The 27,848-nt window shown below is 42.2% G+C and overlaps 1 long non-coding RNA gene across 2 annotated transcripts in view; it reads left to right on the forward strand.

Moving 5' to 3' along the window:
• Window positions 1-27,848, forward strand: part of LOC132390884 (uncharacterized) — a 50,055-nt gene that overhangs the window by 14,592 nt on the left and 7,615 nt on the right. For both annotated transcript variants that reach the window (XR_009511039.1, XR_009511040.1), the window contains exon 2: window positions 23,691-23,887. This is a non-coding gene — a long non-coding RNA (uncharacterized LOC132390884). The remainder of the gene's footprint in view (window positions 1-23,690; window positions 23,888-27,848) is intronic.

Raw genomic sequence — 27,848 nt, forward strand, 5'->3', positions numbered from 1 at the left:
ACATCCACTCTATTGATGCCTTTCCGCATTCAATGGGTTTAAATTGGCTGACCCCTCATTCTTCTGAATTCCAGTGAATACAGGCCCAGAGCCATCAGACACTCTTCGCCTGACAAGCTGTTCAATCCTTGAATCATTTTCGTGAACCTCCTTTGAACCGTCTCCAGCGTCAATGGTACATCCTTTCTAAGACAAGGGGCCCAAACCTGCTCACAGTATTCCAAGTGAGGCCTCACCAGTGCTTTATAAAACCTTAACGTTATATATTCGCTTTTATATACTAGTCCTCTTGAATTGAATGCCAACACTCGCTCTCTTCACCACTGACTCAACCTGTAAATTAACCTTTAGGGAATCCTGCACAAGGATTTCTGAGCCCTTTGTGCTATGGATTTTTGAATTTTCTCTCCATTTAGAAAATCGTCTACAATTTTATTTCTTCAAACAAAGTGCATGGCTTTCCACTTCCCGAAACTGTATTCCAACTGCCGTTTCTTTGCCTATACTCCTAATCTGTCTTAGTCCTTCTGAGGCCAAATTTCATGACACATTTGAATGAGGATAAACCTGATTCAGAATTGGGTCTCCACTGTGCACCGAGAGTGGGAAGAAGGTAGGGAGAGGGGAATCATGGTTGTGAAAAGGACGGGACCAGGAAGCACCAGAGAGACATTCTGTAATGATCAATAAACCAATTGTTTGGAATCAAATGATCTGCCTGGTGTCTCGTGGCTGGATGTGTCTGCATCTGACACATCCCCTGCCCTGACACTCCTTCTCTGCCACTTGTGCCACACCTCTCCCATGGTGCTGCACCCTCACCATTCCCAGCATCCTTTGCTCCTGCCAGATTTACAAACACGCTCTCCGCTCCATGTTGACAAATACAGTACTGTGCAAAAGTCTCAGGCACCCGAGCTATATATGTGTGCCCAATACTTTTGCACAGTATTGTATATATACATAAATTAAATACACAATGGAAAAAGAGAACAAAAATGCAGTGAGGTAGTGTTCACAAGTTGGTTCATTGTCGGTTTAGAAATTGGATGAAGGTGGGGAAGAAGCTGTTCCTAAAACATTGAGTGTGTGTCTTCAGCCTCCACCACCTCCTCCCTGATGGTAGCAATGAAAAGGACGTGTCCTGGATGATGGGGATCCTTAAAGATGGATGCTGTCTTTCTGAGGCATCCCTCCTATTCAGTGATATCCTGCACTAAGATAACTGGATGCTTCTCAAGCTAAAACATTGGTCAGACAGATTCCTGTTTTTCAGCTGTAGGTGGGAAAAGAGTTACTGAAATTCTTTGCTTTTTCATCTCTCCCATCCCATGGTTAATTAATATAGAGGCATTAAGTGGTTTCAGCTGTTGAATCATCAGCTGAGAAATACTGCCCAGCCATGCCCAGGAAGGCTAATAATTCAAAGAGCATCTCACTGAAAGAAGTAGAAGATTTTAAATTAACCAGGAAATTGGATCACGAAAAAATAAGTTTTAAACACTGCCTTGTTCATCGATTTGCACTTAAGCACGCAGGAGTTCTCTGTGGATAATTCAGAAGAAATCACGACATCTGTAGAGTGTCACATTCTCCTGAAAGATCCTTCAGAATGAATCAAAGCCGTCTCTGGCACAGGATCTTACGCTGACAACTGGGGCTTCAATGCCTAAAAGGGTGAGAGTGGCTTAACATAATCAATACTTCCATAACGCAACTGGCTGGTATCATTTGAACCTGAGGATGTCAGTTGAGCTGAGATCAGTTCAGGAGCAGGACAATCATTACTGGAATTAAACAAACATTGCTTTGTTGCTGTTTGAAGAGCCTGCATTTATGTAGCAGTTTGCTGTTAGTATTACTAAGAGATTCCAAGAAACGTTATCAAAGTATTACCAAACTTCTGCCACTGAGCCAGATAAAAGCAGACAAAGTTGATGGATAAAATTTCTTGTAAGCAGCAATAAAGGAGAAATGAGGAGGAGTGGAATGAGTAAAAGATAGGTTTTGTGATTGGATAGAAATGAGAGAGATTGGATGACAAAAGGGTGAAGCTGCAAGGAAAAGAGGCACACAGAGAGCAGCAAAGTAACAACATAGAGAATGTAAATGTTTAAGTGGGTGCACAATGAGCAATATTGCTCATGGATAGTGTATTGGGGGTTAGTGGATTGGCCATGACTATAATGAACAGGACAGACTGATACCAAAGAAGAATCCATAGGCTGGCTGCAATATGGTCATAGAGGGATCAGAAATGGAAAGAGTGAGCAATTCCAAATTTATGGGTGTCAATTCCTCTGAGGATCTAACCTGGGCCCAACATATCAACACAGCTATAAAGAAGGCACGAGAGCAGCTATATTTCAATGGGAGTTTGAGAAGTTTGGTATGTTTCCAAAAACACTCGAAAATTTCCACAGATGTGCCGTCATGAAGAGCAGTCTAACTGGCTGCGTACCATCTGATGTTGGGGTGGAGTGGCTTCTGCACAGGACTGAAGTAAGTAGCAGAGTGTTGTAAACTTAGCTCCATCAGGGACAATAGCCTCCATAGTATCCAGGACAAGGAGTGATACTTCTAAAAGAAGGTGTCCATCATTAAAGGCTCCTGTCACCCAGGTCATGATTTGTTCTGATTGCTACCATCAGGTAGGAGGTACAGAAGCCTGAAGCACACACTCAATGATTCAAGAACAGCTTCTTCCCCTCTGCCATCCAATTCCAGAACGGACACTGAACCCGTGAACACTACCTCACTACATTTTTATTTCTAGTTTTGCACTACTCATCTAATTTAACTATTCAATATATAAACTTGCTGTAATTCTCAGTTTTTCCTCTATTATTATGTATTGCATCGCACTGCTGCCGCAGTTTCACAACATATGCCGGTGATATTAAAACTGATTCTGATTCTGCACATAAGCCATACGTTGCACTTCTTTGGAATGGTGCGGAAGGTCAGAGGAGTCAAAGTGAAATAGAGAATTAAAGTGACACTCGATTAGAAGCTCGAGCTTCTGCTTGCCATCAGAACGGTAAATTTCTAAGGTCATCCAATTCATGTTTGGTCTCCCAGAGAAATCCTCTTTGTGACAGTGGATATTAAGAAGTCAGCGAAATGCACAGTGATTGCTTTTGGAGGGCTTTTAAAACAAAGGTATATTACATACTGATATGTACTGAGATCCTTGATTATATTTTAAAGGTTCGGGGAAGGTGGTGGGGGTAAGTAGTCTGTACTGACCACTCACACAGTTTCCCAACCCATATCCCTGAAGGAAGGTTAGCTAAGCTCTCGCTGAAGAAGTATTTTGGCCCTTAGATTATAGGAAAGGAAGAGATAAAAGCACAGTTGTTTCATCTACTGTAACAACAGTAGAGACACGGTAGCACAATAGTTATTGCAATGCTTGCAGCGCCAGTAAACAGCATTTGGGGTTCAATTTCCAGCACTGTCTGTAAGGCATCTGTACTTTCTCCCCGTGAATTTCCTCCAGGTGCTCTGGTTTCCTCCCACACTCCAAGACCCATGGGTTAGGGTTAGTGAGTTGGAAGCGTGGCAACAATGGTGCCGGAAGCATGGAGACGCTTGCAGGCTGCCCCCAGTGGAATGTGCTGGCTGCTGACACAAACAGCGAATTTCACTGTGTCAATGCTTTTGATGTGCATGTGACAAATAAAGCTAATGTTTGCTGCAATGGGTAAGGGGAACGGTGGTTGAGACGATACAGACTGGGCAGGGGAAGTGCCATTATGTCGCAGGCCATGCTCTGCTGAATGTGGTGGGGTGGAAAGTGAACTCAAAAAGACCCTATTGTTGTCAGAATCAGAATCAAGTTTAATATCACTGACATATGTTATGAAATTTGTTGTTTTGCAGGGGACTGCAATGTGTGTACATGGCAATACATAGACATATCATCATCATCATCGTTTGTGCACTATCTTATGATGTGGGCAATTATGGTCTATGACCATGATTGTTCTTGGCAAATTTTTCTGCAGAAATGGCTTGCCATTGCCTTCTTCTGGGCAGTGTCTTTACAAGATGGGTGACCCCCCCACCCCCCAGCCATTATCAATATTCTGCCTGGCGTCAGTGGTCACATGACCAAGACTTGTGATATGCACCAGCTTCTCATACGACCATCTACCACATAAAAAATTAAATTGAGTAGTGCAAAGCAAAAAGGAAGCAAAAGTAGTGAGATAGTGTTCAGGGTTGGCTCATTTTCTGTTTTGAAATTTGGTGCTGGTGGGGAAGGAGCTGTTCCTAAAACTTTGAGTGCATGTCTTCAAGCTCCTGTACATAGTCCCTGATGATTGCAATGAAAAGAGGGCATGTGCTGTGTGATGGGGGAACTTAAGGAAGGATGCCACCCTTTTGAAGCATCATCATTTGAAGATGTCCTTTTGATGCTGGGGAGGATCTTGCTCATGATGTAGTTGGCAGAGTTTGCAATCCTCTGCAGATTTTTCTGATCCTGTGCAGTAGCCTCTCCATACCAGACAGTGGTGCAACCAGTTAGAATACTCTCCATGGTATCTCTGTGGAAACTTGCCGGAGTCTTTAGTGATATACCAAAGTTGAAGGGAATGGAGTGGGCATGTAACAGGGCACTGGAAAACCAATGATCTCAGAAGCATTGTTACAGAAGGTTGATGATCAGGACAGGTGGGACGGCAAGAAATGGTGGCTCTGAGTGGTTATGAGGATTGCTAATGGGTTTGTGGCAAGTTGTATTAGTGGAATGTAAGGATGAAGCTGATGATCTGTTGTTAGAGAGAGGCGAAGAGTTCATGTGACTTCTGTGGGCAGGGGTAGGGCATGGAGAAGATGTGGATTACTGGATGTCCCCAAGGAAATACATCAAGGCACCACCTACAGTATTACAGTGTGCTTTGCTGCAGCATCTTCTCACAGAATACAACAACTCCAGCAAACCTGAGTCAGCTGAAAAGGTCATTGGCTGCTGTCTACCATCACTGCAGGACTTGTATGTGTCCGGGACAAAGAAATGAGCAGAAAGTATCATTGTGGACACTACCCACCCTGTAAACTGCCTTTTCCAAAAGCCCCCCACCCCTCTGGAATGCACTACTGGGCTATTAAAACAAAACCTCATGTCATTTAAAAAATTTCTTCCACCAGCCAGTTAATCTGATCTGTTCCTATCCTTATTATTCCTCCCTCAACCCCTTCCATCTAATTCCTCCATCACTGCATTGTAAGCATTTTAAACTACTTTTTATAATGCTATTTATATTGTAAGCACATCCTGATATTTATGTATTTACACACATATTATTCTGTGTATGTACTTTAATCTCTAAGTTTACTTTCCTGTAATGCATTATCCTCTATAATTGTTGAACGTTGTTGGTTTTTGTTACGTTACATCCTGATCAACACATCACAGCAAATTCCTCATTCATTTATATTTATACAGTGAATCAACTTGATCTGCGATCCTTGATCCTTGAAATACTCTTCCTATTAGAAGTTCGGAATCAGAATCATGCTTAATATCACTGGAAATTTGAAATTTGTTGTTTTGCAGCAGCAGTACATTGCAATACATAACAATAAAAAGTATAAGTTACAGTAGGAATTCTCTATGTATTAAAAAAGTTAAATTAAATAAGTGGTGCAGAAAGAAAAAGAAAAGTAGTGAGCTAGTGTTCATGGGTCCAATGTCCATTCAGAAATCTGATGGTAGAGGAGAAAAAGCTGTTCTTGAATAATTCAGTGTGTGCCTTCAGGCTCCTTTATCTCCTTCTTGATGGTGGCATTGAGAAGAGGGCATGTCCTAGGTGATGGGGGGTCCTTAATGATGGATGCCTCCTTTTTGAGGCATTGCTCCTTGAAGATGTCCTAGTGCTGGGGAGGCTAGTGCCAATGATGGTACTGACTGAGTTCACAACTTTCTGCAGCTTATTTTAATTCTGTGTAGTGCCCCCCCCCCCCACCCCATATCAAACGGTGATACAGCCAATTGTAATGCTCTCCAGCAAACTTGAGTCAGCGGAGAAGGTCATTGGCTGCTGTCTACCATCACTGCAGGACTTGTATGTGTCCAGGACAAAGAAATGAGCAGAAGGTATCATTGTGGACGCTACCCACCTTGTAAACTGCCTTTTCCAAAAGCCCCCCACCCCTCTGGAATGCACTACTGGGCTATTAAAACAAAAACCTTATGCATCTGTAGAAATTTGTGAATGTCTTTGGTGATAGAACAAATCTCCTTGAACTCCTAATGAAATACAGATGCTGTTGTGCCTTCTTTGTAACTGAATCAACATATTAGGCCCAGGTTAGATCCTCATAGATGCTGACACCCAGGGACTTGAAATTGCTCATTCTTTCCACTTCTGATCCCTCTGTGAGGACTGGTGTGTGTTCCCTCGTCTTACCTTTTCTGAAGACTATAATCATTGAACATCGATTTCTCTAACTTCTGGTAATGCCTCCCCCTTCACCATTCCCATTCCCCTTTCCCTCTCTCACCTATCTCCTTACCTGTCCATTGCCTCCTCTGGTCTCTGGAGCTCCTCTCCTCTTTTCTTTCATCCATGGCCTTCTGTCCTCTCCTATCAGATTGCCCCTTCTCCGGCCCTCTTTTGCCAATCAACTTCCCAGCTCTTTACTTCACCCCTATCCCTGGATTCACCTATCACCTTCCTTCCCTCCCCCGCCTTCCAGCTCTGACGCATCATCAGAGCTTTCCCCAGGGTTGAAACAGCTAACACGAGCGGACACAGCTCTAAGGTGCTTGGAAGTAGGTGCAGAGGAGATGTCAGGGGCAAGTTTTTTACGCAGAGTGCGGTGAGTGCGTGGCTGCTGGTGACGGTGGTGGAGGCGGATACGACAGGGTCTTTTAAGAGACTCCTGGATAAGTACATGGAGCTTAGAAAAATAGAGGGCTATGGGTAAGCCTAGATAATTTCTAAAATAAGTACATGTTCGGCACAGTATCGTGGGCCGAAGGGCTTATATTGTGCTGTAGGTTCTTTTGTTGTTCAGTCCTCCGAGGGATCAGAAGTGGAAAGAGTGAGTAATTTCAAGTTCCTGGGTGTCAACATCGCTGAGGATCTATCCTGGGCCCGACATACTAATGCAGTTACAAAGAGGGATAAGAAGTGCTCCCTCATCTTATCCTTCCTGAAGCCCACTATCAATTCTTTGGTCTTATTGACTGAGTGGAAGTTTGTTGCTGTGACACCACTCAGCTAGCTGATCTATCCTGCCTTCTCGTCACCATCTGGAATTCTGCCAACAATAGTTGTGTCAGCAAGCTTATAGATGGCATTTGAGCTGTGCCTTGCCGCACAGTCATGGCGGTAGAGCGAGTAGAGTAGCGGGCTAAGCAAACGTCCTTGAGCTGTGCCAGCGTTGATTATCGGCGAGGTGAGATATTGTTTCCGATCGCACAGTCTATGATCTACTGGTGAGGAAGTCGAGAATCCAGTTGCAGAGGGAGGTCCAGAAGTCCAGGTTTCTGGAGGTTCTTGATCAGAACTGCAGGAATGATTGTGTTGAACACTGAGCTGTAGTGAATAAACAGCAGCCTGACACTGGTATTAGTGTTGTCCAGGTGATCCAAAGCCTCACGAGATCCCATCTGCTATAGACCTACTGTGGCAATAGGCAAATTGTATTGGGACCGGGGCCTAAGCAGAAGTTGATTCTACCCATAACCAACTTCTCAATGCACTTCCTCACCGAAGATGAGAGTGCTACTGGACAATAGTTGTTAAAGTTTGCTCTGCCCATCTGCTGGAAAACCTGGCCAAAATGAGCTAAAAGTAATTTGATAATCAGCTAAATCAGATTACTTAACTGAAGAATCTTCCCCCATGAGTAAACTGCTTATCCAGGTCTTGTTCTGCACCTTGAAAGATGAGGTGATTAAGGCTCAAGACTGGATTTAAGGTCTTTCAATTTCTAAATTAGCATAATTGCTGCCTGAACATACTGTATGTCTACCACTAAGTAATTTATTTATCCTGAAAAAAATGTGACTGAATTTCCTTTTGAAAAGCTTTCATTCTCCAAGGTAACCTTTGTGGGGGAGCCCCAAATGCTGACTCATATGAAAAGGCAATTAATTTTCAAGTGATCAAAACCTTTGTTTGAGGTAAAACAAGAAGCTATTTCCATGGGTCTGGAACTTTGGGATGTCCCAATGCATTACTCAGCAGCCAATGAGATTCCATTGATGTGCAGATATTGGTGTAAGATGACTGACATTTGCTGATAATTAATTTATTGTTTTTATGAGGAAATGTTGAATGCATCAATGAATTTCCAAGCTTAGGAAATAAAATAATGAAAGGACTGGACAGTTGTAAGGACAATTAATCACGTGCAAGTTGTTTGGCTCATTTCTAGAAGTGTTGGGATATGTTTTGTAGCTTTACCCCGCCACAAATCCCTGCAAGCAACCTTGCCCCTTTATCCCTGCCCACTAATCTCCCTCCCGCCACATATCTCTCCAAGCAGCCAAAGTGCAACGCCTGTATATTTACCTCCTTCCTCACCTCCATTCAGGGTCACAAGCAGTCCTTCCTGGTTGTCTGTTATATCTGGTGCTCCCATTGTGGCCTCCTCTACATTGCTGAGACACAATGTAAATTGGGGGACTGCTTTGCTGAGCACCTGCGCTTCATCAGCCAAAAGCAGAACTTCCCTGGTGGCCAAAAATTTTAATTCCAATTTCCATTCCCATTCTGACATGTCAGTCCATGATCTCCTCGAGGGCTACGATAAGGTCACCTTCAGGGTGGAGAAACAATGCCTCATATTCCATCTGGGCAGTCTCCAACTTGATGGCATGATTATTGATTTCCCCTTCTGGTAAAAAAAAATCCCTTCCCCTCCCCTCTTCTTCTATTCTCCACCCGAGCCCCTTACCTCTTCTCACCTACCTACCGCTTCCCTCTGGTGCCCCTTCTCCTTCCTTTCCTCCTATGGTCCACTCTCATCTCCTATCAGATTCCTTCCTTTCCAGCCCTTTACCTTTCCTACCCACCTGGCTTCATCGATCACCTTCTAGTTGTCCTCCTTCCCCTCCTCCCCATCTTTTCCCTCTACCTTCTTCCCCCTTCATTGCTAGTCCTGAAGAAGGTTCTCAACCCAAAACGTCGACTGTTCATTTGCATCGATGCTGCCTTACCTGCTGAGTTCCTTTAGCATTTTGTGTGTGTTGCTTTGGCTTTCCAGCATCTGCAGAATTTCTTGTGTTTCTGAACAGTTTCCAGTTGTTTGAATGATTCATTGCTATCCAGTTAACTGGCAGGGAAAGGACACATTATTCATATTAACGCAGGCAACTTCTCTGGACACCTGCAAAGATCGTTGTGAAGACTTATTTGAAGTTTAATAGATTTTAAACTCTAGATAGAAGCAGTTAGTCAGCTCCCTCTGTATTTGCTCTCATATATGAAGCACATCTGTATTGTTTAACTGATTATGTGGTGAAACCATTTTATTCCCTGCCTCAGAAAATTAACCCTTTGGTTAATACCCTTTGGTGAGAACTAAGAAGATATGGACAAGGGAAGCACAGGAGTTCCTACGGGACAGCTTTGAATCGGTGCACTGGACTGTATTCAGGGATTCATCTCTGAACCTGGATGAGTATGCTGCAGTTGTTACTGACTTCATTAAACCTGTGTGGATGAGTGTGTGCCTACAAAGATTTACTGTACATTCCCAAACCAAAAGCCATGGATGAACCAGGAGGTACGTTGTCTGCTGAAGGCTAGATCTGTGGCATTCAAGTCTGGCGACCCAGACCTGTACCAGAAAACCTGGTATGATTTGCAGAGGGCTATTTCAAGGGCGAAGAAGCAACTTCGAACGAGGTTGGAGGCGACATCGGATGCTCGGCAGCTCTGGCAGGGTCTGCAAGACTTTACTTCCTACAAAGCGAAACCCAATAGTATGAATGGCAGCGATGCTTCACTACCCGCTGAACTCAACGCCTTCTATGCAAACTTTGAAAGGGAGAATCAGCTGTGAAGATCCCTGCTGCATCTGATGACCCTGTGATCTCTGTCTCGGAGGCTGATGTTAGACTGTCTTTAAAGAGAGTGAATCATTGCAAGGCAGAAGGTCCTGATGGAGAACCTGGTAAGGCTCTGAAAATCTATTCCAACCAACTGGTGGGACTATTAAAGGACGTTTTCAACCTCTCACTGCTATAGGCAGACGTTCCCTTTGCTTCAAAAAGGCAACAATTATACCAGTGGATATGAAGAGTAACATGAGCTGCCTTAATGACTATTGTCTGGTAGCACTGACATCGACAGTGATGAAATGCTTTGAGAGGTTGGTCATGATTCGACTGAACCCCTGCCTCAGCAGGGACCTGGACCCATTGCAGTTTGCCTGTTGCCACAATAGGTCAATGGCAGATGTAATGTCAATGGCTCTCCACATGGCTTTAGATCATCTGGACAACACAAACACCTACGTCAGGATGCCGTTCATCAACTATTGTTCAGCATTTAATACCATCATTCCCACAATCTTGATTGAGAGGTTGCAGAACCTGGGCCTCTGTACCTCCTTCTGCAATTAGATCCTCGACTTCCTAACCAGAAGACCACAATCTGTGCAGATTGGTGATAACATCTGATGATGATCAACACTGGCCCACCCCAGGGGTGTGTGTTTAGCCCACTGCTCTACTTCCTATATACATTTGACTGTTTGGCTAGGCATAGCTGAAATACCAACTATAAATTTGCTGATGTTACAACCATTGTTGGTAGAATCTCAGGTGGTAACGAGATGGTGTACAAGAGTGAGATATGCCAACTAGTGGGGTGGTGCCGCAGCAACAACCTGGCACTCAATGTCAGTAAGACAAAAGAACTGACTGTGGACTTCAGGAAGGGTAAGATGAAGGAACACCAATCGTCATAGAGGGGTCTGAAGTTAAGAGAGTGAGCAGCTTCAAGTTCCTGGGTGTCAGGATCTCTGAGTATCTAACCTGGTCCCAACATATCAATGTAGTTATAAAGAAAGCAAGACAGCAGCTATACTTTATTAAGAGTCTGAAAAGATTTGGTATATCAATAAATACACTCAAAAACTTCTATAGTTGTATAGTTCTATAGTGGAGGGCATTCTGACAGGCTGCATCACTGTCTGGTATGGAGGGGCTACTGCACAGGACTGAAAGAAGCTGCAGAAGGTTGTAAATCTAGTCAGCTCCATCTTGGGCACTAGCCTACAAAGAACCCAGGACATGTTTAGGGAGTGGTGTCTCAGAAAGGCAGCGTCTATTATTAAAGACTTCCACTACCCAGGCTATGCCCTTTGTACTATTCTGCATTGTTTTGTGCACTTTATGAAGTCTTGTCAGATCTGTAGTCTAATGCAGTTTTTATGTTGTTTTACGTAGTCTAGTGTTGTGCTGTCTCACATAGTCTAGTGTAGTTTTGTGTTGTTTCATGTAGCATCAGGGCCCTGGAGGAACGTTGTTTCATTTTTACTGTGTACTGTACCAGCAGTTTATGGTTGAAATGACAATAAACTTCACTTGACTTTTCTCACTGTTACCGTCAGGTAGGAGGTACAAAAGCCTGAAGGCACACACTCAGCAATTCAGGAACAGCTTCTTCCCCTCTGCCATCAGATTCCTAAATGGACATTGAAGCTTTGGACACTAACCTCACTTTTTTTTAATACACAGTATTTCAGTTTTTGCACTTTCTGAAAACTATTCAATATACGTAATTGATTTACGTACTTGTTTATTTATTATCATGTTTTATGTTATTTATTTTTTTCTCTCTGCTAGAACTGCTGCTGCTAAGTTAACGAATTTCACTTCACATGCCAGTGATGATTCTGATTCTGATATAGTGCATTTTGTGGTATATATAGTGTCTTTAGGGGCTTACTACTTTCATTGTAATGCTGGGGGTTTCTTCAGTTTAAAATTTTGACAAGCCCATGTCTAGAAATTCCATCTCATGAGAAAACCGAAAGAGTGGATTTGAAGGAGGGCTAAAAACATCATTAGTGAATAAAATCAGAAATTAATAGAAATGCAGTTCATATCAAGATCAGAACAGAGAAATAGAAAATTAAAAAAAAACTTGTATGAAAATCCAAACTTATCAGTCAGGTACAAGGTGTAGCCGAAATTATTAACAGAATTAATGAAGGTCTTTATAACTGAAGTTCTGAAATATAATGTGAGCAGGTTTGAACATGATTATATTAAATCCAGAATAGACCACATCTGGAGCAGTGCAGAATTCTGTTGTGTGCAGAGTTTCATTGATTCTATTATGCTTCTTTTTATTTACTGTAAGTCCACCAAGAACATTAATTTCAGGGTAGTATATGGTGACATATACAGTGTATTTACCTTAATAATAAATTTACTTCGAATTTTGAACATTGACCTTGAAAGAAGTGCATCACAAATTTGTTACAGAACTCTGAAGTTAGCTTATAAAGAAAGATTATAAAAATTGTTTTTTTTTATGCTCTGGTATATAAAGGATTAGAGTCATAAAATACTACAACACAGAGACAGGCCCTTCAGCCCATCTAATCTGTGCCAAACTATTAGTCTGCTTAGTCCCATCGATTTGCATTGGGACCATAGCCCTCCGTACCCCTTCTGTCCGTGTACTTAACAAGGAGGACAAAAGAGGATTAAAAAGGATTGATTTAGATTTTTTAAAGAAGTTGATGGTTGAATTGAGTACATTTTTTTCCCAGTTGGCATTAAAGTCTGGGACAAAAGAATAAAACTTTAGAGCCAGTGAACTCTTTCAATGGAGAATGGGAAGCACATTTTCACTAAGTAGGAGAATTGCAGAACTCTCAGCTTTAAGCAGCAGTTAAGTGTTCACTCTGGGAGTAAATCTGATCAATAGATTTTCTGTTGGGCAAGTGGATGAAACGAGAGGGAGCCAAGGCAAGTGGATGTAGTTAAGACTCTAATCAGCTACAATCCTATTAAATGACAGACAGGCTCAAGATGCTAAATAGTCCATCCCAACTCTTGGTTTCTAATGCACCCAACACAGGGATAAAAAATCCTTCTGTCCATAAATTGTGAGAATCTTGTGATTGCATTCCAGCAGATTTAGCATTCACCCCAAATATTGCCAAAAGTAAATCTCTGAATATTAAAATTAAATCATTGAAACGATGTGCAGAGGGAGGTGGCGTGACATCTTTGCTTGCTCATTTAACCCAGGTACTTTTACAATGCATGAAGGAATCATCAGAGGCGGTTTCTAGGCTACCACTTGTTTTTGCTTAATTGTGTCCCTACTCGCCTGCAGCCTTACACCTCTGACTGTATTTCAGTGGCATGAATACAAAGCAATTTCCTGGCCTCCGCTGCCTGCCTGAGAGTGCAGGCCCGAAAACCAAGAGCAATCTGATTTTCACTTCCAGACCACAGACACACATTCCCCTGCATCTTTGTTGGATGACAATCAGGAACAGGAATTCTGGATGAGGTCCTTTTGTTTTTCATAAATTCTGGGCGATTGAGGCCAGTCATCTTTCTAACATCTTCCTATTGGTGCCTGTAATGATCACAGATCAAGGATCAACTTTATCAAAGTTCAAAATAAAATTTATCATCAGAGTACAAACATGTCACCACATATGTCTAACCCTGATATTCTTTTTCCAATGGGCATACTCAGCAAATGTATAGAATGGTGACCATTAAACAGGATTAATTAACAAACTGTGTAAATGCAAATAGAAATATATAGTAATAAATAATGAATATGAAGTAATGAGATAAAGAGTCTTAAGGTGAGATCTCTTGAGGAAGTAGAGTGAGTCCTTAAATAGAATGAGTGTAGCTATCCCCTTTCGTTCACCACCCTGATGGTTGAGGGGTAGTACCTGTCCTTGAACCTAGTGGTGTGAGTCCTGAGGCTCTTGTACCTTCTACCTAATGGTGACAGTGAGAAAAGACCGTTGCCTGGGTGGTGAGGATCTCTGATAATGGAAGTTACTTTTATGCAGTAACATTTCATGTGCACAATGTTTAGGAGGATTTTTGCCATGATGTACTGGGCTGAATCCACTACCCTTCTCAAAAGCATTGGTGTTCTCATACCAGGCCGTAATGCAGCCAGGCAGCACACTTTCCACCACAGAAGTTTGCCAAGGTTTTTGATGACATGCTGAATCTCCTCAGACTCTGAGGAAGTAGAATTGCTGTCATGCTTTCTTTGCAATTATATTTGGATGATGGATCCAGGACAGGTCCTCTGAGACAGTGACACCCAGGAATTTACTCACTCTCCCCACCTCTGATCCTCGGATGATTACTGGCTTGTGGATCTCTGGTTTCCCGCTCCAGAAATCTATAATCAGTTCCTTGGTATTATTGACGTTGAGTGAGAGGTTGTTGTTATCACACCGCTCAGCCAAGTTTTCAATCTCCCTCCTGTATGCTCATTCTTTACAACCTTCAATCTTGAAACTTTCACGTCTTCCCCTCGTATTCTCAGTCTAAGATGTTCTTGGGGAAAGTAGGCATCTCATCCCCTCCTAAAAGTATGAAAGAGGCAGGGCGTCATCAAATTAGTACAGAGAAACCCCTGCTCAGAAAGTTTAGGATTAATGAAGACAGAAGAAATGAACGCATTGTGCGGAAAGAAACATTACGCATCTGATTTGCATTACTGTGTGGGAAAATGGAGATAGATCCAACTACCAATAAGGAAGTAAAAGTGTGCTTAAGGAGGAAACGTGCATGATGTCATATGAACAATGGCATAGATCTGTTTGTATGTTCTCCATATGACCGTATGAGTTTCCCACAGATGCATCGGTTTTCCTCTCACATTCCAGATTTATAGCGTACTGGATAGTATAATACTATTACAGCACCAGTGACCTGGGTTCAATTCTAATGCTGTCTGTAAGGGGTTTGTACATTCGCCTTTGATCATGTGGGTTTCTTCTAGGCGTTCCAATTCCCTCACATATTTCTATGACATCCAGGTAAGTGAGTTAATAGGCCACATCTGTGTTATTGACAGCATGGTCTTGTTAGACCAGAAGATCCTCACCATCCAGGTAATGCTGTTTTCTCACTGTTGCTGTTAGATAGAAGATACAGGTGCCTCAGGACTCAAATTACCAGCTTCAAGAACAGTTACTACCCCTCAACCATCAGGCTCTTGAAAGAAAGGGGATAGTTACACTCATTCTATTTAAGGACTCACTCTACTTCCTCAAGAGATCTCACCTTAAGACTCTTTATCTTGTTACTTCATACTCATTATTTATTACTATTTTTTTTTGTTTCTCACACCATTCTCTGTAAACTCCAGAGACTGTTGCATGTGAAAATCCCAGGAGATCAGCACCTTCTGAGATACTCAAACCACCCCGTCTGGCACCAACAATCATTCCACAGTCAAAGTCACTCAGATCAAATTTCTTCCCCATTCTGATGTTTGGGCTAAACAACCACCAGGCCTCTTGACTAGGTCTGCATGCTTTTATGCACTGAGTTGCTGCTGCCACATGATTGGCTTATTATACATTTGCATTAATGAGTAGGTGTACAGATGTACTTAATAAAGTGTCCACTGAGTGTATATTACGAGACAACACTTGAGTGAAACTGTTTAATTGAATAAGTTACTTGAGCTCCCTTTGCCAATAATGTGAACTACCACATCATTTTCAGTTTTTCATCCTCACACCAGGTTTCTTGATTTCCCCAGTGAACAAAAAATCTATTAAACTCCTGAGTGTAGTCAATGATTAAATGACCATTATCCTCTGGGAGAAAGAATTCCAAAGATTTATAACTTGTGAGTAATTATATTGTCACCATATGAAGACCTGATCTGATTCTTATTCTAAGATTATGACCTCAAATGTGCCAGAATCACTTTATCAGCAACTATAGTGTTAAACACTTTGCATTGTGGTATTGTTGCATACGGTATAGTGAACTCCAGAGACTGAGGATGGACTGTCAAGGCAATGTGTTGGAGATGTACTTAGCTAAACAGTCATAGGTGTGAAGTGTAGAGCAGGGGGTTAAGTTCACAGCCCTGTGGTGCTGTGCTGATGGAGATTGTGTAGGAGATACTTTTGCCGATCTGAACTGGCTGGTGAGAACATTGAAGAAATCCAGGAACCAATTGCACAAGGTGGTATTGAGGCCCATGTCTTTGAGTTTACTAATTAATCTGTTTAGTGGTGTTTATTGAGTGGTTAACATTGTGCAGATCACCAGTTTTAATATGCTGCTCCTTTTCAAAATAGTGCCATGGTACTTTTTGCATCCATTTCAGGGAGCAGAGAGGTTAATACCTCAACCCAAACCAGCAAAGTCTGATTTATTTGCCTCAGGTTTCTGCAGTGGGGCCTTTCTAGTGGGTCAAGAACGGTACCAACGAGCTTCTGCTACAGTAGATCGGTAGTCCTCCTTCTGAGGACATCAGCCTTAAACTTAGCTGAAAATCTGCTCAAATGCTTTGGCTCTGGAAGCAAATCAGTAGGTGAAAAACTCTGATCTGTGACACACCACCTAAGTTTCTTTTACAAATCACGCTGTCTTTTGAATTTTTCCACATGTCAAATTTTAAACTCTGCATCCCACGTATTTTCCCACTCACTTAACTGTGACAGTAAACTCTCATTTATCTGCAGTATATAAAGCATAGAACATAGAACACTACAGCATAGTACAGGCCCTTCAGCCCTCAATGTTGTGCTGACTTTTTAACCTCCTCCAAGATCAATCTAACAATGCATCCAGAATTCTTGTGTAACCAACAACCATTTCTGAGAAAATTAAGCAATTTCATAAAAAGCTCAAGCAATGAATTTTATTTCAATGTCAAAAAACATTTTTAGTACATTTATGTGTTTGCACAAGGTCCATGCAATAGTAAGCTGATTATTAGCAAAATTCTTTTAAAGTACTTTGCATGTCATGTAATGGTGAGAACAGTCAATTTTCTTGTATTTTACTTTAAACTTTTACTTGGAAATTGAATTAGTTTTTTTTATTGTCACATGTACTGAGCTACAATGAAAAACTTGTCTTATACAGATTAAATCATTACACAGTGCATTGAAGTAGAGCAAGGTGAGATAGCAACAGAATGAAGAATAAAGTATAAAAGTTACAAGAAAGCAATTCAGGTAAACAATAAGGTGCAAAATCATAATGAGATACAGTTACTCAATGATTTAGGAGTGGCTTCCTCCCCTCTGGCATCTGATTTCTGGATGGACATTGAACCCATGAACGCTACCTCACAACTTTTTTATTTGTTATATTTTGCACTACTTATTTACTTTAACTGTTATACAATTGCAATAATACACCATTTTTCTTCTCTCTATTATCAAGTATTACATTGTACAGCTGCCTCAAATTTAATACATTTCACGACCTATGCCAGTGACATTAAACCTGATTCTGATTACAAGGTCAGGAGCCTATCTTATACCATGGAGCCATTCAATAGTCTCATAATAGCAGGATAGAAGCTGGCTTTCAGCGTGCTGGTATGTGCTGTTAGGCTTTCTGCCCAGCAGGAGAGGGGAGACGAGAGAATGTCTGGGTTGAGTGGGGTCTTGTGTTTGGCTGGCTGCTTTACTGAAGCAGCAAGAAATACAGATGGAGTCCATGGGGGAGGCTTGTTTCTGTGATGTGCTGAACTGGGTCCACAATTCACAGCAGTTTCTTGTGGTCACGTGCAGTGCAGATGTCATTCCAAACCATTAAGCATCCAGATAAGGTGCTTTGATAAAAACTGGTCAAGATTGATATGGGACATGCCAAATTTCTTTAGCCTCCTGAGATGTAAAGGACTTGGTGAGCTCTTTTACCCATAATGTCCACATAGTTGGACCAGGACAGATTACTGGTGATGTTCACTCCTAGGAACTTGAAGCTTTCAACCCTCTCAAACTCAACGTAATTTATACAGACAATAGCAGGTGCACCACACCCACCTTCCTGAAGTCAATGGCCAAATCTATTCTTTTGCTAATGTTGAGGAAGTTTGGAGATGAAATAAAGTTAGACGATTTAGGGACATTATGGTAGCATAGCTTCCTTAATGTTATCATTGCCCATCGTGGGGGTGGGGGCAGGTACTGAGGATAAGCTCCCACTACCTACTAAAGGTGTGCATTTCAAATGGCCTCTGACACCCACGTCCAGCTCCTAGACTTTACGAGTAGCTTAGCTACTAAGCCCGGTGGAATCTGTTCTACTGGCAGAAGAGGGGAAAAGGTAGGTTACTGGTGTCTTAAAACCAGTCGGCTTTGGGCAGGCGGGGCCCATCAGCCATGGTTGGCAGCTCATCTAGGCGAACGAAAACTCTGATCTCAAATCTCCGCTGCCTTTTGGCGATCCCCACTCATGGGGAAGGCTTCCAGAGTAAACCCGAAGACAAAAATCTGCAGCTTGTGTCCCTAAGGCACTTCAGTGCTGACTGGCAACTCCTTTGACACTGCTGGTTCAAAACTGAATCAGACTCTGCTGTTCTTTGGATTCATTGGCTGTGTGGAGGGGGGAGCCGCCTACATGGGCAACATCTTGCTCTCCACGTCGTGCTGCCCTGGGTTGTGTACTGGCTTCCATGTGACAGCTTGGACACAACATTTATGCCAGACTCCAACCAAGGGCTCGTATGGTAGTGTAACAATTAGTGTAACACTGTTACACCACCAGTGACCCGAGTTCAATTCCCACCACTGTCTGTAAGGAGTGTGTACATTTTTCCCATAATCCCATGATTTTCTCCAGGAGCTCTGGTTTCCTTCCTCATTTCAAAGACTACAGGTTGGAAGGTTAATTGGTCACATGCATGTAACTAGACAGACGGGATCTCTGGGCCAAAAGGGCTTGCCACTTTCCTGTATCTCTACAGTAAAATGAAAGCAATAAAAAAATACGTATTTAAAAGCTTAGATTACTAGTGTGCGATGTACAGGGAGGTTTTTGATTGAGCAAATATCACAAATATTCATGCACCCAGCACCTCTATTCCCCATGGATGCTGAATGGTTGAGAGTATACTCTATGCATCAAGAACAACTGTAGCACACACAAAATCATGGAAGAACTCAGAAGATCAGGTAGCACCTATGAGAAGGAATGAAGAGCCCACTTCATTCAGTCCTGATGAAGGGTCTTGGCCTGATGACTCCATAGATGCTGCTTCACCTGCTGAGTTCCTCCTCCACCATCTTCTGTGTGTTGTTCTGGATTTCCATCATCTACAGAATCTCTGGTATTTAAACTAGCTACGATCTGCGGGGAGCACATTCACCTTGCGCTAAGAACAGAGCAACTTAATTACAGTCCACCTTGCATAGTTTATGGAGGCTGCACTTGCTGTTCTGTCAAACTTCACATAGAGGTGTTACCTTTTTTGACAAATCCTATTTAGCAAAATGCATATGAAATAAAATTGCAGTGACGTCTTTCCTCAACGAGGGAGATTTGACTGGCACTATTGGACTTCTTCCCTTTGTCTTTCATGTTAGCAATTTGATGATTAAATGACCTTGAAAGCTTATAAATAGGACTCTTGAGTATATCATTAGTGACATCTCACAGTTTTTTATACTTGTCTAGATGAATATGTTTAAAGCAGCAAAACACATTTACTTTCAGGAATAATTGCTATCATGAGCAGAAGGAGGACTCAGTCATTTATTTTACGAGAGTAGGCAAAGGACACCTTTACAACAAGTGTTGAAATGGTTCTGTTAGGTGAGCAATAGAAGGAGAAAAAATGATTATTCAAATAAGAGAATGGGAAATTGAATTATTTATAACAATTTCAAAAGCTGAAGGGAAAATAGAACGTCTGTTAATATAATGGCTGGCCATCTTTATTAATAACAGCTACACTGAAGGCATGTTAATATGGATCCTCTGCCATGCTCAAGGTAATGAGATTTTCAAGCCATTTAAAAGAGTGCATTGGAGTGAGATTATTAACAGATGTATGGAAATCACTAAGTGGAAGTGAGGCATTGGGTAGGCCTGAGGTCCAAACATTGTACAAAGGCTAATAATGTTTGAATGACAGGTTGCGCTCAAAGCAGTAACATGTGAACGTCTGGCAATAAGTTTGGCAGGATATTATTCTGGTCCATGGTGACAGACAAAAAGAGCTTGTTTATCTCAACTGCCGTTTTTATTCCGCAAGTACAATAACAGGGAGAGTGCCATGGTTTGGTGAGAACGTATGAACATATGAACATAAGAAATAAGAGCAGAAATAGGGCATCTGGCTCATCAAGCCTGCTCTGCCATTCAATAAGATCATGGCTGATTTGGCCATGGACACATCTCCATTTACCTGTCTTTTCCCCATAATCTTTAATACCCCTACTGTGCAAAAATCTGTTCAACCATGTCTTAAATATATTTACTAAAGTTGCCTCCACTGCTTCAGTGGGGAGAGAATGCCACAGTTTCACCACTCTCTGGGAAATGCAGTTCTTCCACATCTCCATCCTAAATCTACTCCCCCAAATCTTGAGGCTATGACCCCCGGTTCTAGTCTCGTCCTACCAGTGGAAATAACTTTCCTTCCTCTATCTTATCTTGCTGGCTAGTGGCGTAGTGGTATCAGCGCCGGACTTTGGAGCAAAGGACCTGGAGTTCGAATCCAGCTGGCTCCCTTGCACGCTTTCCAGGCTCCCTTGCGCGCTGGAGTCCCAGGCAACACAGTCTGTCCTCATTGTGTAACCCCCTCATCTCTGGAATCAACCTGATGAACATCCTCCGCATAGCCTCAAGTACGGAGACCAGAACTGCACGCAGTACTCCAGGTGCGGCCTCACCAGTTCCCTGTATAGTCGCAGCATAACCTCCTTGTTCTTAAATTCAACCCCTCTAGCAATGAAAGCCAACACCCATTTGCCTTTTTGACAGCCCGCTGAACCTGCAAACCAGCCTGCTGTGATTCATGCACAAGCACTCCCAAGTCCCTGCGCATGGCAACATGCTGTAATATTTTACCATTTAAATAATAATCTGCTCTTTCATTTTCCCTTCCAAAGTGGATAACCTCAGATTTACCAACATTGTGCTCCATCTGCCAGGTTCTTGCCCACTCACTTAACCAATCTATGCAGACTCTCTGTATCTTCTGCACAGCTTGCTTTTCCACTCAATTTAGTATCATCAGCAAACTTAGATATACTACACTCAGTCCGCTCTTCCAGATCGTTAATATATATCATGAACAGTTGTGAGCCCAGCACCGACCCCTGCGGCACACTGCTCACTGCTGACTGCCAACCAGAGTAACACCTATGAATCCCAACTCTCTGCTTTCTCTTTGTTAACCAATCCTCTATCTATGCTAATACATCACCCCCAACTCTATGCATCCTTATCTTACAGATAAGCCTTTTATATAGCACCTTATCAAATGCCTTCTGGAAACGCAAGTTAATAACGTCCATCTGTTCCCCTCTATCCACTGTGCTTATTATACTTTCAAAGTACTCCAGTAAGTTTGTCAAGCAGGACCTGCCTTTACTGAATTCATGCTGTGTCTGCCTGATGGATCCATTTCTTTCCAGATGCCTCACTATTTCTTCTTTAATGATAGCTTCAAGCATTTTCCCAACAACAGATGTTAAACTAACTGGCATTTAATTACCTGCCTTTTGCCTACATCCATTTTCGAACAGTGGCATGATATTTGCCTCTTCCAATCTGCCAGGACCTGCCCAGAGTTCAGAGAATTTTGGTAAATCATCACCAAAGCCTCTATTATAACTTCTGCCATTTCTTTCAGTACCCTGGGATGCATTCCATCGGCACCAGGGGACTTGTCTACTTTCAGGCCCACAAGTTTGCTCAGTCACATACAGTTAGGGGAGATGATTATTACACACCCAGATTACAGCCAGGAGAACTCATCCCATACTGAACACACACCATGAATGCTTTGTAAAATAAGAACAGTAAGTAGCACTGGCTGCTGGGAATGCTGGGACCAGCTGTTGACCATGCTGCTGGACTGCCACATTATTAATATACTTTGTTTTGCAGTGGGTTTCTTGTTAAGTATTTGGCATTGTTACTATTAATAGATATTCAAGTGAAATCAGGCCCCATTATTTGCTTGGGTCATTAGATGAACTTCTAATAAGACCATATGACATATGAGCAGAATTAGACCATTTGATCCATTGAGTCTGCTCTGCCATTTGATCATGGCTGATGTTTTTATTCTCCCTCTACCCCATTTTCTTGCTTTCTCCCCATAACATTTGACATCCTGACTAATTAAGAATCTGTCAACCCAATGACATGACCTCCACAACTCTCTGTGTCAACAAATTCCACCGATTCCCTACCCTCTGGCTGAAGAGATTTCTCCTCATTTTTGTTCTCGGGGACATCCTTCTATTTGGACCTGTGCTCACTGGTCCCAGACATTCCCAAACTCTCCACTTTCACTGAGTAGGCCTTTCAATATTCGATAAGTTTCAATGAGACTTTTGCCCCTCTCCCCACCACAATCCTTCTAAACTCCAGTGAGTACAGGCCCAGAGGCATCAAATGCTCCTCATATATTAGCATTTTCATCTCTGGGATCATTCTTGTAAACCTCTTCTGGACCCTCTCCAGTACCAGCACATCCTTCCTTCGATATTGGGCCCAAATCTGCTCACCTTTTGTGAAGTTTTGAGGTCCCAAACTGGAATAGTCTGTTCCCAATCCCAGACGTGAGGTGGGAATCAGGTTGTTGAGATATGGAGCAAGAGATAGTAAGAGATTTTGAATTTCTTAATATCTCTTCTTTCAGTTAGTTCTCCACCCAAAACATCAACTGTACTTCTTCCTATGGATGCTGCCTGGCCTGCTGTGTTCCACCAGCATTTTGTGTGTGTTGCTTGAATTTCCAGCATCTGCAGATTTCCTCGTGTTTGTGTTGAGATGTGGAATCTGATTTTGCCCTCTGGTTTACATTCTTGCTACATTAGTCCAAGAAGCAGTTTTTGTAGCTTTTGTGGTTATCATTACCAAAGATTCATCATCATCATCATTATGTGTCAAGTCGGATGATGTAGGCACTCATGTCTTCGATCTGTCGGGTGAGGGATTGTTGCCTGTGGGGAAGACCCCCTTCATGCTGTTGCTCTATCCAGGACTATAATTGTTCTGGGCAAAATTATCTTTTGGGTTGACAGATTCTTAATTAGTCAGGATGTCAAATGTTATGGGGAGAAAGCAAGAAAATGGGGTAGAGGGAGAATAAAAACATCAGGTGATTGGTGATTGCCCGGAATTCTTGAATGTGGTTTTGAGGGAGAGCTTGATCTGGATCAATGCACATGACATCATCAAAGATGAAAGAACAGGGGAGCAGGGCAGAGAAGTAACAGATTTCACTAAGTTACACTGTGTAACTTTATCTCCACTTGCTTCATATGATTAAGGCATGGGTTTAATGTAGGGTTAGTGTAAATGGATGGATGCTGGTCAGCCACCCATTTCAGTACTGTATCTCTATCATTGTATGCTCCTGATGTGTCTTGACAGGACAGATATGGAAAGGATGTTTTCTCATAGGAGAATCAATAACCAGGATACAAATATGCTTAAAAACAAATGTCACTTTTGTTTTTATTTATTAATTTTTCAATATCTGGCATTTCAGACAAAGCAAACATTTATTGCACGCCCAAGTTATTCTTGAGAAGATTTGGTGAGCCTCCTTTGTGGACCATTACTGTCCTTGTGATGAAGGTAACTGTACAGTTAAGTGACTTGCTGTTCTTCAAGATTCATTTAATGATCTTCAGAAGATACTTTTAAAAGTCAGTCACGCAGGAAGGACACAAGTTTCAAGATCAGGTGAGGAAGGTTGATTTCCTTGCCTTGAAAGGCATTTGTAAACCAGATGCAGTACTTTAGATCTGTTTTCATTAAGGAAGACACAAGCAATCTACCAGATGTATGGATGGGCCAAGGACATAGGGTAACAGAGGAAATGAAACAGATTGACATTCGGAAGGAAACGGTGATGACAAAACTGTTGGGACTGAAGGCTGACAAATCCCCAGGTCCAGATGGTCTGCACCCTAGGGTACTAAAGGAGGTGGCTCTGGAAATTGCGGATGCATTGGTAATCATTTTCAATGTTCCTTAGATTCAGGATCAGTTCCTGAGGATTGGAGAATGGCTAATGTTATCCCTCTTTTTAAAAAAGGAGGGAGGGAGAAAACAGAGAACTATTGACCTGTCAGCCTGACATCGGTGGTGGGAAAGATGCTAGAGTCCATTATTAAGGATGAAATAGTGCATATTTAGATAGCAGTGATAGGATTGGGCCAAGCCAGCATGGATTTACCAAGGGTAAATCATGCTTGACTAATCTGTTGGAGTTTTTCGAGGATGTAACCAGGAAGTTAGATGGGGGAGATCCAGTGGATGTAGTGTACCTCGATTTTCAGAAGGCATTTGATAAGGTCCCACATAGAAGATTGGTGGGTAAAATCAAAGCTCAGGGCATCGGGGGGAAGGCATTGACATGGATAGAAAACTGGTTGGCAGATAGAAAGCAAAGGGTAGCGGTGAATGGGTGTTTCTTGGAATGGCAGGTGGTGACTAGTGGGGTGCCACAGGGCTCGGTATTGGGACCACAGCTGTTTACAATTTACGTCAACGATTTGGATGAAGGCATAAAAAATAACATCAGCAAATTTGCTGATGATACTAAGCTGGGTGGCAGTGTGACATGTGATGAGGATGTTAGGAGAATTCAGGGTGACTTGGATAGGCTGGGTGAGTGGGCAGATACTTGGCAGATGGCATTTAATGTGAATAAGTGTGAGGTTATCCACTTCGGGAGTAAGAACAGGAAGGCAGATTATTATCTGAACGGTGTAGAGTTGGGTAAGGGAGAAATACAAAGAGATCTAGGAGTACTTGTTCATCAGTCACTGAAGGTGAATGAGCAAGTGCAGCAGGCAGTGAAGAAGGCTAATGGAATGTTGGCCTTTATTACAAAGGGAATTGAGTACAAGAGCAAGGAAATCCTCTTGCATTTGTACAGAGCCCTGGTGAGACCACACCTGGAGTATTGTGTACAGTTTTGGTCTCCAGGGTTAAGGAAGGACATCCTGGCTGCAGAGGAAGTGCAGCGTAGATTCACGAGGTTAATTCCTGGGATGTCTGGACTGTCTTACACAGAGAGGTTAGAGAGACTGGGCTTGTACACGCTGAAATTAATGAAATTGAGAGGGGATCTGATTGAAACATACAAGATTATTAAGGGATTGGACAAGATAGAGGCAGGAATTATGTTCCAGATGCTGGGAGAGTCCAGTACCAGAGGGCATGGTTTGAGAATAAGGGGTAGGTCATTTAGGACAGAGTTAAGGAAAAACTTCTTCTCCCAGAGAGTTGTGGGGGTCTGGAATGCACTGCCTCAGAAGGTAGTGGAGACCAATTCTCTGGATGCTTTCAAGAAGGAGATAGATAGGTATCATATGGATAGGGGAATCAAGGGATATAGGGACAAGGTAGGAACCGGGTATTGATAGTAATTGATCAGCAATGATCTCAAAATGGTGGTGCAGGCTCAAGGGGCCGAATTGTCTACTTCTGCACCTATTGTCTATTGTCTATTGTCTATACTGGTGAAAATAAATCTGATTCTAATTAAAACGACAATTAGATTGGCCATGGAGAGTCCAGAGGAAGTTTAAAAGGATGATTCTGGAAAGGAAATGGTTAATGTATGAAGAACATTTGATGGCTCTGGGCCTGTACTTGCTGGAATTTAGAAGAATGGGGGGGGGGGGGGTCTCATTGTAACTTATCGAATGTTAAAAGGCCTGGACAGAGTGAATGTGGAGATGGTATTTCCTACAGTGGGAGAGTACAGGACCAGAGGGCACACCCTCTGATTAAAGGAATATCCCTTTAGAACAGAGATGATAAGGAATTGCTTTAACCAGCGGGTGGTGGATGGGGGAGGCCAAGTCATTGGGTATATTTAACATGGAGATTGATAGGCTCCTAATTATGAAGGGTGCTGAAGGTTACAGGTTAAATTTCTCTTCTTTTGCATATTGGTTGCTGTCAGTCTTTATGTGTAGTTTTTCACTGATACTCTTGAATTTCTTTGTCCTACTGTGAATGACTGCAAGAAAACAAATCTTGGGGTAGTCTATGGTGACATATATGTACTTTGATAATAAATTTACTTTGAAACTTTGACTATCTACCAATTCTCAGTATATCTACCTTCTTGTTGAAATCAAATGTTCCTTGCTGTGAAAGTGGACATGGATGGAGATTCTCAACATGGATTAGCCTCTCATTTATATCCTCTTGTTTCCTCTGCAGTGATGCACCTTGGTCCTGGAGGAACATTGTTTCGTTTTTACTGTGTACTGTACCAGCAGTTTATGGTCAAAATGACAATAAAAAGTGACTAGACTTGGCTTGACTTGATATCCACATGATTAGTAATGGTGTCAAAAATCACGGGAAGGAGGCAGGAGAATGGGTTGAGAGGAGCGGCACGGTAGTGTAGTGGTTAGCACAATGCTTTACAATACCAGTGACCCAGGTTCAATTCCTGCCACTGCCTGAAAGGTGTATGTATGTTCTCACTATGACCATGTGGATTTTCTCCAGGTGCTCCGGTTTCCTCCCACAGTCCAAAGATATAGCGGTTGGTAGGTTATTTGGTCACTGTAAATCCCATGATTAGGCTAGGATGAAACTGGGGGCACAGCTCAAAGAGCCCGAGGGGCCGGAAGGACACAGTAAGTCAATAAATAACCTAATTAACATGATGGAATAGTGTGCAGACTGAATGGGTGAATGGCCTAATTTTGCTTCTATGTCTTATGGTAGATTCAATGATGGAGCGGGTTTAAGGGACCGAGTGGCTACTTCTGTGACTGAATTGTATGTTCATATGTTCATATCTGTCTCACTCTTTCTCAGGTTTTCAAGCTGGGTTGTTGCTCATCTTTTTGATTTTTCTTTCAAAAACTCCTTCAAACTTTAAAAAGGGACAAAGCAAAGCAACTTGGTCTAGGGCTGACCTTTCCTGATTCTCATCACTTGATTTTCTTTCTTCTTTCCAATTTCTTGATGGCATCATGTGACGTCCCTTCAATTGCATTTGTCAATAGGAATCACCCTCAAAACAGTAACAACTTCAACGATCCTGAAACACAATAAGCCATCAAACTCTGATTGATTTCCCATAGCATAGCTAATGGAAAAAGTTTAAGGTAATTTGCTTCCTTTAACTAATCTGGCATTGTGGTATTATGGAAAAAACACTTCAGACAGTACTGAGGATGAAGAGAAGGTGATCTGCATGATATGTCCAGTATCACACTACATTGATCCAGACTGAACTCAAAGATTGATCAAAAATCTGATATATGCAGGGAATTCTGAAGGTCTCATTTCTTTTGTATGTCCACTTAGTGGGCATTTTATTAGGTACACCTATACTTCTGCTTGTTAATGCAAATATCTCATCACCCATCACAGGAGCACGCAGACATCATCAAGAAGTTCAGTTGTTGTTCAAACCAAACATCAGAATGGAGGAGAAATACGATCTAAGTGACTTTGACCATGGAATAATTGCTGGTGCCAGATGGGGTAGCTTCAGTATCTTAGAACCATAAGGCCATAAGACATAGGAGCAGAATTAAACCATTCAGCCCATTGTGTCTGCTCTGCCATTTCATCATGTCTGATCCTGGATCCCACTCAACCCTGTACACCTGCCTTCTCACCATATCCTTTGGTGCCCTGACCAATCAGGAAACTATCAACT

Source organism: Hypanus sabinus, chromosome 3 (assembly GCF_030144855.1).
Source record: "Hypanus sabinus isolate sHypSab1 chromosome 3, sHypSab1.hap1, whole genome shotgun sequence".
NCBI classification, from domain to species: Eukaryota; Metazoa; Chordata; class Chondrichthyes; order Myliobatiformes; family Dasyatidae; genus Hypanus; species Hypanus sabinus.